Genomic DNA, 14,850 nt, shown 5'->3' on the forward strand with positions numbered 1-14,850 from the left:
ATCTTTTCGGACGCACTGAGCAGTAATTAATGTCGTCACTTCCTGAAAGCCTCCTTGCTGGTTGGAGACGTGTAGCCGTGGTGACCCGTGCCAACCTCATGTGAACTAAACAACGTTTTTGTGGATTTAAAGTCTGAATTAATTTAAAATATAAATTACGCTGAGCAAAGTGAGTTAAATTGAAGCGTTATTGATGTTACGGAGCTGTCCGTCAACGTCTGCTATGAACGTTGTCGTCACTACCGCATTGCATTGTGGGATATTTATGCTGCCGAAGTGTCCAGCGTTGCATACTCTAATATTTCACCAGAAATAGTATGCAACTTGCGTACTATTGGTTTAATACTAAGGTTTCGGACATACTAAAATATCTCACATACTGTTACTAAATAGCATGTTAGTGTGGAATTTCGGACGCAACCATTGTCTTTTCCTAATTAAAATTTAAAAAAAGAAATTCCCAAATCCAAGATAACTTCTTCAGATTGTTTGTTTAATCCAAGAATCAGTTCAAAACCATAAAATATTCAGTTAGCTATCATATATGTTAAAGAAAAGCATCAAATCTGCTCATTTGAGAAGCTAAAACCAGAACATGTTTGACAGTTTAGCTCAAACAAATGATTGAAATGGTTATCAAACTACTTGCAGATTCATTTTTGATTCATCAGCTAATCTTTTTAACCTCTAGCTGTCTCTTGTTTCTGGTAGTTTCCCCTAAATAATCCACTGAAATCAGTTACTGATGGCCTCACACCAGGTTGGTCCATGATAAAAGACTTGGTGCTGGCCATTATCCCCGAGTTAATGTGCAAGTAGGCACATGAGTTAGAGACTTTATTTTTGCTCAACTTAAATGCAACCAGGAAGCTCACAACAAAGCACCACGGGCATGTGAGGAGGATGAGTTAAAACCAGTCGGTCAGCTGTCAGACAGATGTAGTAAATATCATCCCACTCTGCCATCTCTTCCAGCACAAAAAACCCACAGGATCCATGAGCATGGTAATCCAAGATGAAGGCTGCTCTCCACACGCGTCACTTTCTCTAAAGCACAGCGAATGCCGGGCGTCACAAGTCGCACACATGCGAACACACATCGCACTGCATTGAGCATTGTGGTCTGAGCTACAGCTCCTTGAAAGAACTATAGGCCGTCAAGGTCATAAAGAGTATGTAATGTAAGGGACTAATGGAAGGAACGTGCTCTGAATGGCATTCAGATTTCATGTTAGTGTAAGAAAAAACAAACAACATACCGACAATACTCAAATGTAGTGAATCTGAAAGCTGGAGCCAATACAGGAATGCATAAAGACACAGTAATGTTTGCTAAATGCTGTCTCCAAAAAAATGTCAGACTATTATGTAGCCTATTCAAAATTGTTTTCACATTAAGTTAGAGTCGCGCTGGCTAATTCGACGTCTAATATGTGTCTTGGCGGCAATTTTGAGAATCGTTGTTCCAATAAAGAGATATCTGGGGCTTTATTTTGGTGGCAGTGCATTACACGCTACGATCCACTGTGTTTACCTTGATTAAATCATACACAACCCACAGGCTGCCACAAAGTAACCACACCAACTTCTCTTCTCATCCAGAAAAACAAGATTTGAGGGAGGTAGGCATCTTTCCAAACTGTTTGGCAAAAGTGAAATGTTATCTTTAATATCTTGATACATTATAATTGTCATAACGGGGGATACAGCAGAATTATGACTAATTGTTTTGGTTATATGTGATCGGGCGAATCAATTGATGCAATCATCCAAAAAATGGCTTGCACAAAGTATTGTTCAGTTAGGGATGTAACAATACCAGAATTGTATTTAGTAGTTGATACTAATACTAGTGAGATTCCACAATTCTTGATACCAATTCGATACCACAGTAAAAAACAAAAGCAAAAAGAATAAATACATTATACTTCAACATACACTCCTTTAAAACCGTTTGCATACTGGTTTTTGTAAGGAAGTTAAACAGTAATATTGCTATGAAGACATCTCCTTCAAACAACTGAATTTATTCAAGTTTCTTGCCCAAAAGTACATTTTACAAGATTACATTTGAACTCATCATGATTAGAGGTTAGACTTTACCTTTGTCCAATACTCATTTTTACTGTATAGTAAAAAATAAATCACTGGCAGCTCCCGTGTTGAAATCGGCAGGACGAGAGCTTGTTAACATGAGCTGTTAGCAGCCAGTAAGCAACACAGTCCTGCATGGAGCTTATGGCTAATGTTTACTAGCTCTCATCCTGCAGATTTCAACGTGGATTTGGTGTTCACAATGTAGCATTAGGAAAAATAGGGTGCGTCCACAAGACGCGTCAATAGTGAGTTTACGGAGTCCCAAAGACATTTTTTCTACCGTCCCCAGGGCGACAGGACGCCGTTAGACTCAAGCCCTGATGGTGCCACCGTAGAAAAACGATTACCGTCACGTTTTCAGAATTTGGGCATCGACTTGGTACCTAAGTATCGGTTCACTTAAAGCTAGGGTTGGTAATCTTGAGAAACTAGCAAGAGTACACTGCATTTTTAAAATGATCCCAGCCTAATGTTGCCAACTCTTTTCCAATTAAAGTAGCTAGAAGCACTAGCTCCAAAATATGCTAAATCTAGCGAGAAAGTCGCCAAGTTGGCAACACTGACAGTCCGTCCCTTCAGGCCTTCCTCCAAAGCCACTCCTCCCCCAAAATTATCATTATGAACATAAACAACAAACATGGCTATTGTTAGTACTCACAGCTGTCAAGCCAGCAGCTCGTTGAAGACTGGTGACGCCCAATGAGGGCACAGGCAGGGTGCTCGCAGGTAGACAGGTATGGAGGCCCGAATTAAATGATTGGACGGGTTTATCCTGCGACAGCCACAAATACCGGGTTTTTTCCCTTTTTTTTTTCTCAGAGCATTTGATTCATTGATTGTAGTCGGGATGTAAAGAGATAACAAAATACAGATAACAAAAACGTTTTTGAAGAACATTACCAATCCTAGCTTTAAGAGAGGAAAAAAAGTAAAACATCCTTTTAGTTTCACTTTTATCAAAACCCAAGCCACAATTCTTCCGAAAACTATGGGAGATGTCATCAACTCTGTGGTTTCCTATCATCTACCCACCAATTAATCAATTACTGCAATTAATGTGATTTGCTCCTTCATCAGCGAGTCTTTGTAATTTTAGCCTCTCGAAAAACCACAGCGTGCTATTCCATATGTCTAAAGCTCCCCCGAAGGAGCACAATTAATGTTGAGGGTTGAAATGTTGAAATATGAAACAGAGAGGACAATGAGGCATGAATGAATCAAATTGAGGACTAGACAGCCGGAGCAGGGAAATGTGGAGGGGGACGTTGAGCGGTGCACAACCGGTTGGACGCGGTAGAAATGAGGAGGGGGAAACTGAGCCGGTCCTCTCTCATCAAAAGCCCTTCTGACACTGCTGTATCTCATGCCACCCAAAAGCTGCTCTGCAGGAGGGCAGACCGGGGCAGCATATAATAGGAATGAAACCATTCCTGCAGCAGTTTTCTTTTCTGGATCTGGATTTATGACACCGTGTTGATTGTATTTCTGGCTCAAAAAAGCCATGAGCTTGTGAAATAGCTGAGAGGGTAGTAGGACGGACAGAGCAGCCTATAATAGAGCAAAGCTAGTATTTTCCATTTACCGGTATGCTGACAATTACAGCAACAGTATAAACAATGTCACCCCCCCCTCTCAGTATTCTGTCACAAAGACCATCATTTTCAACCCAGCTCTCCTCTCTGTAAAGGTCAGCGTTCTTTGTTAATCAGTAGTGACAAGAGGTTGTTTCTGCTTCCATTACCACCTATCCTGCTCTGTCTCAAATGATAAGGTGTTAAGGTCTAATGTACCGTACACCGGCGGTGTTTGCTGGATTTCAAAAAATGATTTTACCTGATAAAATAACAATCATGCCCTCAACTCTATTTAGCACTGAATCATTCAAGACCTGCTTGTGAAAATGGCTTAAAAAACAAAACACAAAAAAGGAGGTTTTAAGCTGCAGGTGTGTAGATCTGCTGGGGGATAATTGCGTGCTTTATCCTCTCTAGCATCTTCATGAAAAAATAAAAGTATAAACTTAGCCCCCAAGACTAAATCTGATGGATTTAAGGTATTTTAAAACTCGCTAATGTTGCTATGGTTGCACTGTCAGAGGCGTTCACACCTTGTTAAATAGTCCAGGTAAAGAAAAAAAAACGTAAACGCTGTGCTGCAAATAGTTGCTCCCAAAACCAAAGCAGTCAACACATAAAATCGTACTACAAATAACCGGCACTTTGCAGGTAATTACACCCGAGAGACATACAGTACAGTATAAGAAGCTTTTTTGTTGTGACATCAGTTAACATGCTGCAATGTAGTTGACAGAATTTAAAAACAATGAACACAATGATGCCCGTTTTGTGTTTTGAAAGGGACATTTGGCTCTAAATCGGCAACCAAATTGCAGCGGCCATGGCCACAAACATTCAGCCCACTACGCTGGTTCATTATCTAACACTGAGTGGGTTCTGAATTGGTTGGGAAGGACAAAACGTATTAACTGGGCGCTCAGTCAGTACCAATACGGGTCGCGCCTGTAGTGTGAAAATGACATTAGTGAAATTGGGCCCTTGAGGTTCTTCTAATGCCGTTTTCCATCTGTTTGTGAATGTGGACGGCGCTATCTGCACAACGCAGGACGGAACGCAGCGGAGGGGGGGTCACACTGGATATCACTGACCTCTGAACAGCCCCGCGGCCCCGACGGCGTTTGTTTGTTTGTGTGTGTCTGTATGCGTGTGCGTATGCATTAGAGTTATTGTGTGAAGCCTTCAGTCTTTAATCCTCTAATCTGCTGAACCCTGGAAAATCACTGCAGTCATCTGTCAGCTGGGTCAGAGCGGGCTACAACACACACACACACACACACACACACACACACACACACACACACACACACACACACACACACACACACACACACACACACACTCACACTCAATGATGGTCATTTATTCAACGGGGCCAGCCTCATTTCAGTCTAATGAAGATTGATGCTGCTCGTTCCCGGGCCTCACAGGTGTTGCGGTAAAATGTATGTATAAATACGTAACCCACATAGAGGAAGGGAGAGATTAACAGAAAGAGATTCACTCTCTCGTCATGTTCACGTGTGAATTAAAGAGGACCTATTATGCTTTTGTGCTTCTTCCCTTTCCTTCATATAGTTTCTCGTGCATGTAAAAGGTCTGCCAAGTTACAATCCCCAAAGTCCACGCCAAAGGGAGTTACTCTCCCCCACAGAAACACTAATCCTGAACTGCCTGAAACGCCTGGCTTGAAGTCCCGCCTTTTCTTTTGTAACGCATTAGCATATTACCTAACAGGCGGCTAGTTTGGCACGCCTTCAAACAAAGCTAGTTTGAGCGGAGCTGAAGGAGTTAGAAGATTTTTTTTTCGGGTGACAACAACACAGTGGGCCAACTGACCAATCAGAGCAGTCTGGGCTTACGGGAGGGACGGGGCAGGAGCTGAAACGGAGCGTTTCAGACGGACAGTGAAAAGATGTGCTGCGGAACAGCCGGTATGAGAAAAAATAAAGCGTTTTTTGAATATTAAAGCATGTAAACATGTTATAGTAGAAACCCAAAATACAAGCACGCACCTGAAAATGAGCATAAATAGGTCCTCTTTAACAAAATATCCACCGCTCACATAAAAGTTTGTGTCTAAAAAACTATATCTCCATGGTAACAGCACAGAGTTAATCTTGTTGAATAGTTGTGAAGGTCCAGCAAGGACGTGGACTCAGAGAACCCGCGGTGCTCAGACCCTTGAGTCAAGTCTAAACCTCTCAGGCCTTGTTTGTGTGTGTCTGAGTGTGTGTGTAGCCATGCCAAATGGGACACCCTGAGGGCTTGTCTGGAGATTGCGGTTGACACGGCCTGCTGCCGTCCAGCGTGAGCTCCTATTAGCACTTAAGACTGTGGTTCTCTACACATATGCACACACACACACACACACACACACACACACACACACACACACACACACACACACACACACAAACACACTGGGCACAATGATTACACTTGGCAGGTTAAAGAGTGTGTGCACTTGTCTGTGTGGGTAAAACAGATTAAAGTACACAATGTGCACTTGTTCCTGTATGCATGTATTTAAATGTGTCAGACGCCCCAAAACTGAGTCTTTTTTGATTTCTATGCCCCTGTCAAAAGCTCAAGATGGAGGATGGAAAGTGGGAGACAGATCAAAGAGCGTGAGGGATCACATAAACGCAGGCAGCCTTGAAGAGAGCTAAAGGTGGAGGAGGAGATAGAAGGGCCACCGAGAGAATATGTACAAGTTGGATTGAAGTGCCAACCCCAAGGGGGGCGTCTCATCGCCGAGATCTTGCACGGCATCTGCGTGTGTTTTCATGTCACAAAGGTGCCAGGCTCTGGGATTTACAGCTGTGTGTGTGTGTGTGGGGTCTCATCCCTTTGACGCCCTACTTGACACAAACTCCAAAAAGTTGTTTTTTTCCCCTAATGCAACCATCAACTTATTGCAAGCATATGGCTTTAAATCCTTAACTAAGAGTCACACTTGTGCCCAAATGCCCTGAGTGAACAACTACAGCTTCCTGCAGCGTTATGGTCCTCGCTGCAGCTCCAGGGGTGAGGCAGCTGGGCTGTGGCTTTCAGCCTCTCTGTGTCACCAAAAAAAAGAAGAAAAAAAACACAGAGCATGGCAGCAGAGGACAGATGTTAAAATTCAGCACAGCACCTTACACACTGCCTGGATCTTTGATTTTCTGCAAAGCATAACACCATGCATTATTTCTATATGGCAGCATGTGAGCTATAGCTGGTGAAATATTAATGAACAGAAAGACTGTAGAAAAAACACAAAGTGCAGTGTAGCAATTGGTGCTTTGGAGCAGATTAACTCGTGGCGACGCACCGCAGAGCTGATGTGACCGCGCGTCCTGAAGAGGAGGAGGAGAGGAAGAGGAGCGGTATATAGTGGACGGGTCAAGCAGCCAATTAAAAGCCCACCAGTAAACTCCATCTTTTGTCATGATGACTAGAAAGCATCTGTTTTGTTTTTTTTGAAGGGCAAACTCACTTTCATCACGCATGCATGTAAGGAGAGCGATGAGATGATGATGAGGATGCTGCTGCTGCTGCGCCGTTGCTGCGGTAGAGCCATAAACGCGTCAGGAGCGTCAGGAGCTAAAGGTTATAGCCGAGCTCCTGACAGCTCCAACATTTCCACCTTGACCCTTTTACATAAAGGAAGCACTGCACAGCCTGTGGACACGTGTTTTTTTTGTTTTACACACAGCAGGCCTATCATAATGTGTGTTGCCATGCAGATGTGCGCGAAAAAAACCCGCTTCATATAAGGTCATCCCAGCCAAGGAACTATGAACCAAAGCAGCTGGACAAAAATGACGCTGCGGACACGCGAAGAGGATCCGTGCATGTGTGACCAAGTCAAGTGCATGCACGCTCACACGAGGAACCATAAATCTTACTCCGATTACACCTCAATGTCACGGCTCCACGACAACTGATGGTGATGGTGGTGATGGCGCACACAAAACACATGTGGACGCACAAGCCTGACAGTAAACAAACGCGTAATGAGCATCGTTTCCATGTGAATAGATTTGGAAATATCACATACCTTTTTTTTTTTTCCCCCAACCAGCTGCGCGCGGTGCACTCACTGCATAACCCTCCTCTTCTTCTTCAACTTGAACTTTTCCTCCGCTTCAGATCGAACAGTCCGACTTGACACACTTGTTTATTACACACTTTTTCTTTTTGCCCCGTCTGTCCTGAGTCCTGACGAGCCGCTATTGCGCGCAGCGTGAGGTGAGAGAGAGAGAGCTGGTGGAGATGGAGAGGAAAGGCTATAAGCTTCCAGTATAGTGCAACATCTCTGCACAAAATCACACGGAGCAATCCATTCCTGTGGCGGTGTCTCGGTCGTTATAGGTGAACATGCAGCTGCTGCTGACTGGTGGGAAAAAGGTGCACCCCGAAACCGGACGAAAGGTTTTTCCGTCTTCCGTTGATTCCTCTCTCTCTTCAGACCTGAGAGACGACCGATCGGTTAAAGGGCTGCGCGCAGCAGCATCCAGGGAGCGACCATCCACACACACAGCAGCCTATAGAGGAATGACCGAGGCTCGCGGAGCGCGCGTTCACGGCCAAAGCCAAGTCAATGGTCATTACCAGTGCATGTGAAGAGTAATCCACTGTGTGGACTTGACTGACTGCAAGCTAAAGGGGATGACACAGCAGGGATCAATTAAACAATTAGAATAAAAAACATGTAATATATAATGCTGGTCCTTAACTGGAAATCACTGCAAATGTAATCAATATATTATCATTATTTTGAAAAGATAAAAAATTAGGGCTGTCAATTTGTTTTAATGCCACTAATTTCTTGAAATAAATTAACATTTAAAATTGCGATTTTTAGGTTGTAGAAGGCTCAGTTTTAAAGCTAAGTAATGTTCCAAACTTTGGCGAAGAAAAACTGGCATGGCCACTTTCAAAGGGGTCCCTTGACCTCTGACCTCAAGAAATATCAATGAAAACTCTGAGATAAACAGAGTGAAAACTGTATTTTTTTAGATAAAACAGATGTTGGCAAACTGCATAATTTGCAGTTGAAAAAAGTAATAAATCGCGATATATCTTATCGCAATATGATCGTATCGTAATTTAAGTATCGTGACAACATCGTATCATGGGACCTCTGGTGATTCCCACCCCTAGTTAAGATGAAGACGTTGAAGATGTAATTTGCCAAAAGGGTCCCTTGACCTCTGACCTCAAGATATGTGAATGAAAACAGGTTCTATGGTTACCCACGAGTCTCCCCTTTACAGACATGATAATTACATTCGGTTTTAGGTCAAGTCATAGTCAAGTCAGCACACTGACACACTGATGACAGCTGTTGTTGCCTGTTGGGCTTGAGTTATGTTATGATTTGAGCATATTTTTTTATGCTAAATGCAGTACCTGTGAGGGTTTCTTTCTGGATAGGGTGACCAGCAACAAACCAAATGTGTGACAAAGAGTATGTTTGTGTGGGACAATATGGGACACGTTACCAAGAATGAGAGGTATAGTCTACAATTTTGATATAATGTTTATTTCATATTTCATATTTCTGGACAATATTTGTTATTTTTCTGTGTTGTTAATTGATTTCCAATAATAAATATATGCATAAATGTGCATGAAGCAAGCATATCTGCCCACTCACATGTTGATACAATTATTAAATAATTGACAAATCTCCCTTTAAGTTACATTTGAACGGATAAAAAATGTGCGATTAATTTGCAATTATTCGCGATTAACTATGGACAATCATGCAATTAATTTGATTAAATATTTTAATCGATTGACAGCCTTAATAAAAATCTATATACCCTACTGTTGCATCATGCTGTGTGATACCCTACTGAATATCATTCTCTGATAATTTACATGTACTGTATTAAAGGAATAAAAGGTCAGCTCCATTATGCCAAATGGGCTACACAGCAACACTGCCACATCTATTTACAGCCTAACAGGCACAGTTGACTCTCACTGTATTTCCCAGAGCTTTGGGTGTTAGTAGCCTCCTTCAGCGGCCTACAGTGCTCATTACAGTGGCCCTCATGCATCTCTTTTTAAACAGTGCACCCACTGCACTGCAGGCTACCGTTCACATTAGCGCACCGCCTAATGGGCTTTCCTCTGTATTAGCAGCAATAGAAAAGGTGCAATAACAGAAGCATGCAATTATGCACCATAACTAGGGAAAACATTGTTAACAGTTACCCTATTGCCTCTCGCTCTCCGAGCTGTAAATGCATATTTCCCAATGGAGGTATGATAATAACGTCCGCTTATTTGAAAACACCTTGTAAGGAGAACCTTGTGGCTCTTTTGATAAAGATTTCATTTCCGAGGCATTTTTATGCATAACTGGGGATTAGCAGGGGACATAAACCTCCCACTTCTGGCTTTGATTATTTATTTATTTATTTATTTATTAACTCTTTCATGTCCGCCGTGGATGTATTTATTAAGACGAATAAGGGAGTCGGCTTATTATAGGGCGAGTAAAATCGCGAAAGCCTCGACGTGATTTGAATGCACAGATGGTGAGATCCAGAGCGAAGGGTGAAAGGAAACAGGAGGGAATCATGGGATCCTCTAGTGGGCTGCACAGGTGCAGTATATGAGATGAAAAATGCAGATGAGGGTAAGATGGTGAACCATTTTTTAAGTCCCCAAGTGATAACCTAAAAAAAACCCAACAGCTTTGACTCGTGCCCACGGTATTCTTAATCATGCAGGTGCAGCTTGTCCGGAGCGTTAAAGTTTCCCCACACTGTCCATTGTGGAGTTTTGTTTTTCTTAAAGATAATGAGCTGAGTATAGCTCCTTTAAGACACAACACAAGCTTGTTGTCAAAAATGTGTTGTTGCTCGCAACAACTCATACAAACTGTTATTCCACAAAACAAGAGCCCAGAATAATGATAAAAACCCTGCACCGACCCTTCTCCCGGGGTGTTAGTGGGGGATTGGAGAGTAATGATGTCAGCAGAATTAAATCTGCCCTTTCCATCCGTCTGCACTTAAGTCCTCGCATATGGACACACCTAGAGATTAGCCCTAATATGTCCTATAACAGGCCCAACACTTAGCCAGCGAGCATAGATGTGGAGACCGGCCAGTGAACAAACCCAGATTAGATCGCCCAGAAGCTGCAGCTACGGGTGGCTGACCAGCACATTGCTCATCGGTTTAAAATCGACCTCCGAGTAGACGGCCGCCAGCTTCTGCCTACAGGCTGCCCGTGTTCCTCCTCCTCCTCCTCCTGCCATAAAGCAGGATCAGCCGTGGCAATCCTCCACCCTCTCTTTTACCACGTTAGGGCACGCCAAGGGCCTTTAGTGGTGCTTCAAGTACCACTAGCAGTTCACTTTTTTCTTGTTAAACAAATTATTTTTCTTCCTTTAAAGCTTATAGGCAGAATATTCTGGTCATCATTGGGCAAAAAATCCATAATAAACCTTACAGCATATTGTAATTCAAGTGTTCTGAGAGAAAACTAGACTTCTGCACCTCCTCATGGCTCTGTTTTCAGGCTTTAGAAAATCGAACCCGTGAGGGGAGACTTTGGCCAATCACAGGTCATTTCAGAGAGAGAGAGAGCGTTCCTATTGGCTGTGCTCCGGCTGGTGGGCGGTGCTTGATATTTCTTCAACTGATCTCAAATTGGCTGCCGGGTCACAAACCTACGCTAGAAATAGGCATTACAGTAACAGATAATTGATCCATATTTGATCAGCGCTGCCTAGTTTGACCGTTTGATCGGAGTTCGCGAGTGATTGACAACTGCTCAGAGACGGCAAGGCTCCAGCTCGGCTCCGATTGGTTGTTTTCCTCCGGTCTGTGAAATCTTGCAGATGCCATTAGGAGGACACAGAGGCACATCATTTTTTTCAGATCTCATGTACTACTGTCAGGATATAGTGACCGTTTTATAAAAATAACTTTTTTAATTTGGCTGCAGCTTTAAAGCAAACTACAACAATAATCTTTTGCCAATTAGCTAGTAGCTAAGTTCCATTTCTTGACCGTCCCTTTCGCCTCGTACCATAATTAGAAACTGCCATCTTAAAAAGTGATGGATCATCATAAAATCTGACCCCTCGGATGAACGTGTTGCTCCAGACTCAGCTCGAACGAGGAAAAAATCATCCCGAGGCGAGTTGTCAGATGCTATACGTGTTAGATGAGTTAGCTGACCTTTTCTCTATCACGAGCCAATATTAGCACAAGCCATTACGGCCTATCAAAGCCTAATGCTTATAGCCAATGCTCAGGGGTCCTTGAAGCCTCCCAGCACTCATGGTGGAGGATGGCGTTCCCGGCCCCTATCTCCACCATTACAGACTGCACCGTGTCAGGGGTTCTGTTTAACCTTGTGCGATGAGTTCTCTCCCATGCATCTATCACCATATCATATCCACACACCCTCAAGGGTTAACCCTCCCTACAGCGTGTATCTGCGGGTGTATGTGTGCCTTGCTACCACCGAGAAGAAGATGCATTGTACTGTTAATTATATAATCAATTCCATTAATTCTCAAAATGCAAATTAGCTAATTAAAGGACCTGAACTTATGGAATTACCACTGATTAGCTGGCTAAGCACTATCCCTGCCCTCTGGATACTCCCTTATTAAGCTATATTAACTGTACCTTTTTCTCTATAGCACTAGTATATAATACATGAATTATAGCTATTCAAAATAGTATGAAAAGCATGAAAGAAAAGCTAATATGTAGTTGCTTTCAGTCAACTAAGATGAGCAAAAAGCAGCAGTGATATTCAGAGTAATGGGTGTTATAGGCAGACAGCGTCTTTAGCCACACTAGCCTTTGCTTCTTAGAATGCAGCTGGTTATTTAAGACCATATTAGCGGGCTTTCAGGCGTTTCTTTCTGTCTGTCTGCTTGTTTGTCTCTTTTAGTAAGTAAAGCATTTGACTTTGTATTCCTTGTTGCTCTCATCTCTCCCTCAGAGCTGTAAGTGCCCCCGCTGTAGTGGGAGCTGGCTGATGTGAGGCAGTAACAGGTACATCGGGGAGTAGGAGAGAGCAGAGGAAGACGAGGGGGAGCCGGGCTTGGTTTGGCGCGCGCAAGTCTGCCGAAATTACATCAAGCAGCGGGGGGCAAATGAGCATTTACAGTATATTCGAGAGGTAGGCGATATGTGCATGTGTGTGTGTGCGCACGTGTGTTTTCAGGGGGAAGCATTAGATCCATCGGCATGAGTCTGAAAGCTTACAGGCAGCTTACAGAGCAGCAGGGGGGTTGTGGAGAAGGAGGGGACCGGGGGTAAGACATGAGCGAAGGGGGGTGTGGATCGCTGGAGGGCTTACAGAGGAATAGGGCACAGCTGGTTTTTAATTGAGTCCCCCCCCCCACCCCCTTACACAGAGTGTACGTGTCTGCGCACAAACACACACGCTCGTATTTTTACTCAGCAATTTCCCAGCTGATGGCTCAGAGGAACTAAACGCTTTCGGTATGGCAGCAGCCTTCATATGAAGCCCTCCACACGGGCTCTGTTTTGGTCATGTGACTGATAAAGTCCTCCACCAATCAAGGCCTCCAACAGCTATACGCGCTCCCATGAATCTTAGCGCTCGGTCTCAACAGAAGCCCGAAACAGCAGCCGGCCTCCTTACCTCAGCTTGTGATCTCAGCTGGGAGGACCAGGCACACACGGAATTCAAACTTTCTCTTTTTCCTGAAATTTTATGGCGAGTTATGAGACATGACTCAGCGTAATGTATCACTTTGAGAACTCATTTTTACAAGAGAAGTTTGTGAAAGATTATTTTAATTTCTTCTTAGGGAAATTATATGGTCATTTACTTTATTTTCTTACAAAAGTGATTTAACATTTACTAAATTTTTTCATGCAGTCCAGAGTCAGAGCTTAAAGCTGAAAAAAAAAATTGTTTATGAAACGATCGCTATATTGTGACAGTAGTACATGAAACAGGTAACCTGAAAAAAATCATGTGCCTCTGTGTCCTCCGGTGCTCCTAATGCCATCTGCAAGATTTCACAGACCGGAGGAAAACAAGCAGTAAGAGCTGATCTGAGGTCTGTTGTCTAAGAGAGACGGCTGTCAATCACTCGCGAAATCCGACTGAGCGGTCAAACTAGGCAGCGCTGATCAAATATGAATCAATCTTATGTTACCATCCATCCATCTTCAACCGCTTATCCGGGATCGGGTCGCGGGGGCAACAGCTCCAGCAGGGGACCCCAAACTTCCCTTTCCCGGGCCACATTAACCAGCTCTGACTGGGGGATCCCGAGGCATTCCCAGGCCAGTGTGGAGATATAATCTCTCCACCTAGTCCTGGGTCTTCCCCGTGGTCTCCTCCAAGCTGGTCGTGCCTGGAACACCTCCCAAGTGAGGCGCCCAGGGGGCATCTGTACTAGATGCCCGAACCACCTCAACTGGCTCCTTTCGACGCAAAGGAGCAGCGGCTCTACTCCGAGTCCCTCAGGGATGACTGAGCTTCTCACCCTATCTCTAAGGGAGACGCCAGCCACCCTCCTGAGGAAACCCATTTCGGTCGCTTGTACCCGCGACCTCGTTCTTTCGGTCATGACCCAGCCCTCGTGAGCATAGTTGAGAGTAGGAACGAAGATTGACCGGTAGATCGAGAGCTTTGCCTTCCGGCTCAGATCTCTTTTCGTCACAACGGTGCGGTAAAGCGAATGCAATACCTCCCCCGCTGCTCCGATTCTCCGACCAATCTCACGTTCCATCGTCCCCTCACTCGCGAACAAGACCCCGAGGTACTTGAACTCCTTCACTTGGGGTAAGGACTCATTCCCTACCCGGAGTAGGCAATCCATCGGTTTCCTGCTCCTACGTTACGTTAATGCCTATTTCTCTCCTCAAATGTTTTCACAATCATCTTTGTATGCCTCCACCAACCAGTCAAGCTGCAGTTTACATCCATGTCTGTCCAAAATGTCATCATTTGATCATTTTATCTGATTTGACATTTGTGTGAAATTGTCATAATTAGCATATATGAATCTTGAATTATGGTGGAAAACGTGTTTTGTGAGGTCACAGAGACCTTGACCTTTGACAACCATCTTCTAATCATTCTTGAGTCAAAGTGGATGTTTGAGTTCCTGAGATATCACGTTCACAAGAATGGTACCAAAAGCATGATGCCTCTAGCAACGGCT

The 14,850-nt window shown here is 43.8% G+C and overlaps 1 protein-coding gene across 14 annotated transcripts in view; it reads right to left on the reverse strand.

Moving 5' to 3' along the window:
- Positions 1-8,221, reverse strand: part of tenm2a (teneurin transmembrane protein 2a) — a 248,142-nt gene extending 239,921 nt beyond the window's left edge. For 8 of the 14 annotated variants that reach the window (XM_074648065.1, XM_074648064.1, XM_074648063.1 and 5 more), the window contains exon 1: positions 7,717-8,220. The gene's annotated coding sequence lies outside the window, so the exon portion shown is untranslated. Of the gene's footprint in view, positions 1-7,716 lie in introns of all 14 variants that reach the window. The other 6 variants (XM_074648059.1, XM_074648056.1, XM_074648053.1 and 3 more) reach the window with 3 other exon arrangements.
- Positions 8,222-14,850: the final 6,629 nt, after the last annotated feature.

Source organism: Sebastes fasciatus, chromosome 10 (assembly GCF_043250625.1).
Source record: "Sebastes fasciatus isolate fSebFas1 chromosome 10, fSebFas1.pri, whole genome shotgun sequence".
Taxonomy (NCBI): domain Eukaryota; kingdom Metazoa; phylum Chordata; class Actinopteri; order Perciformes; family Sebastidae; genus Sebastes; species Sebastes fasciatus.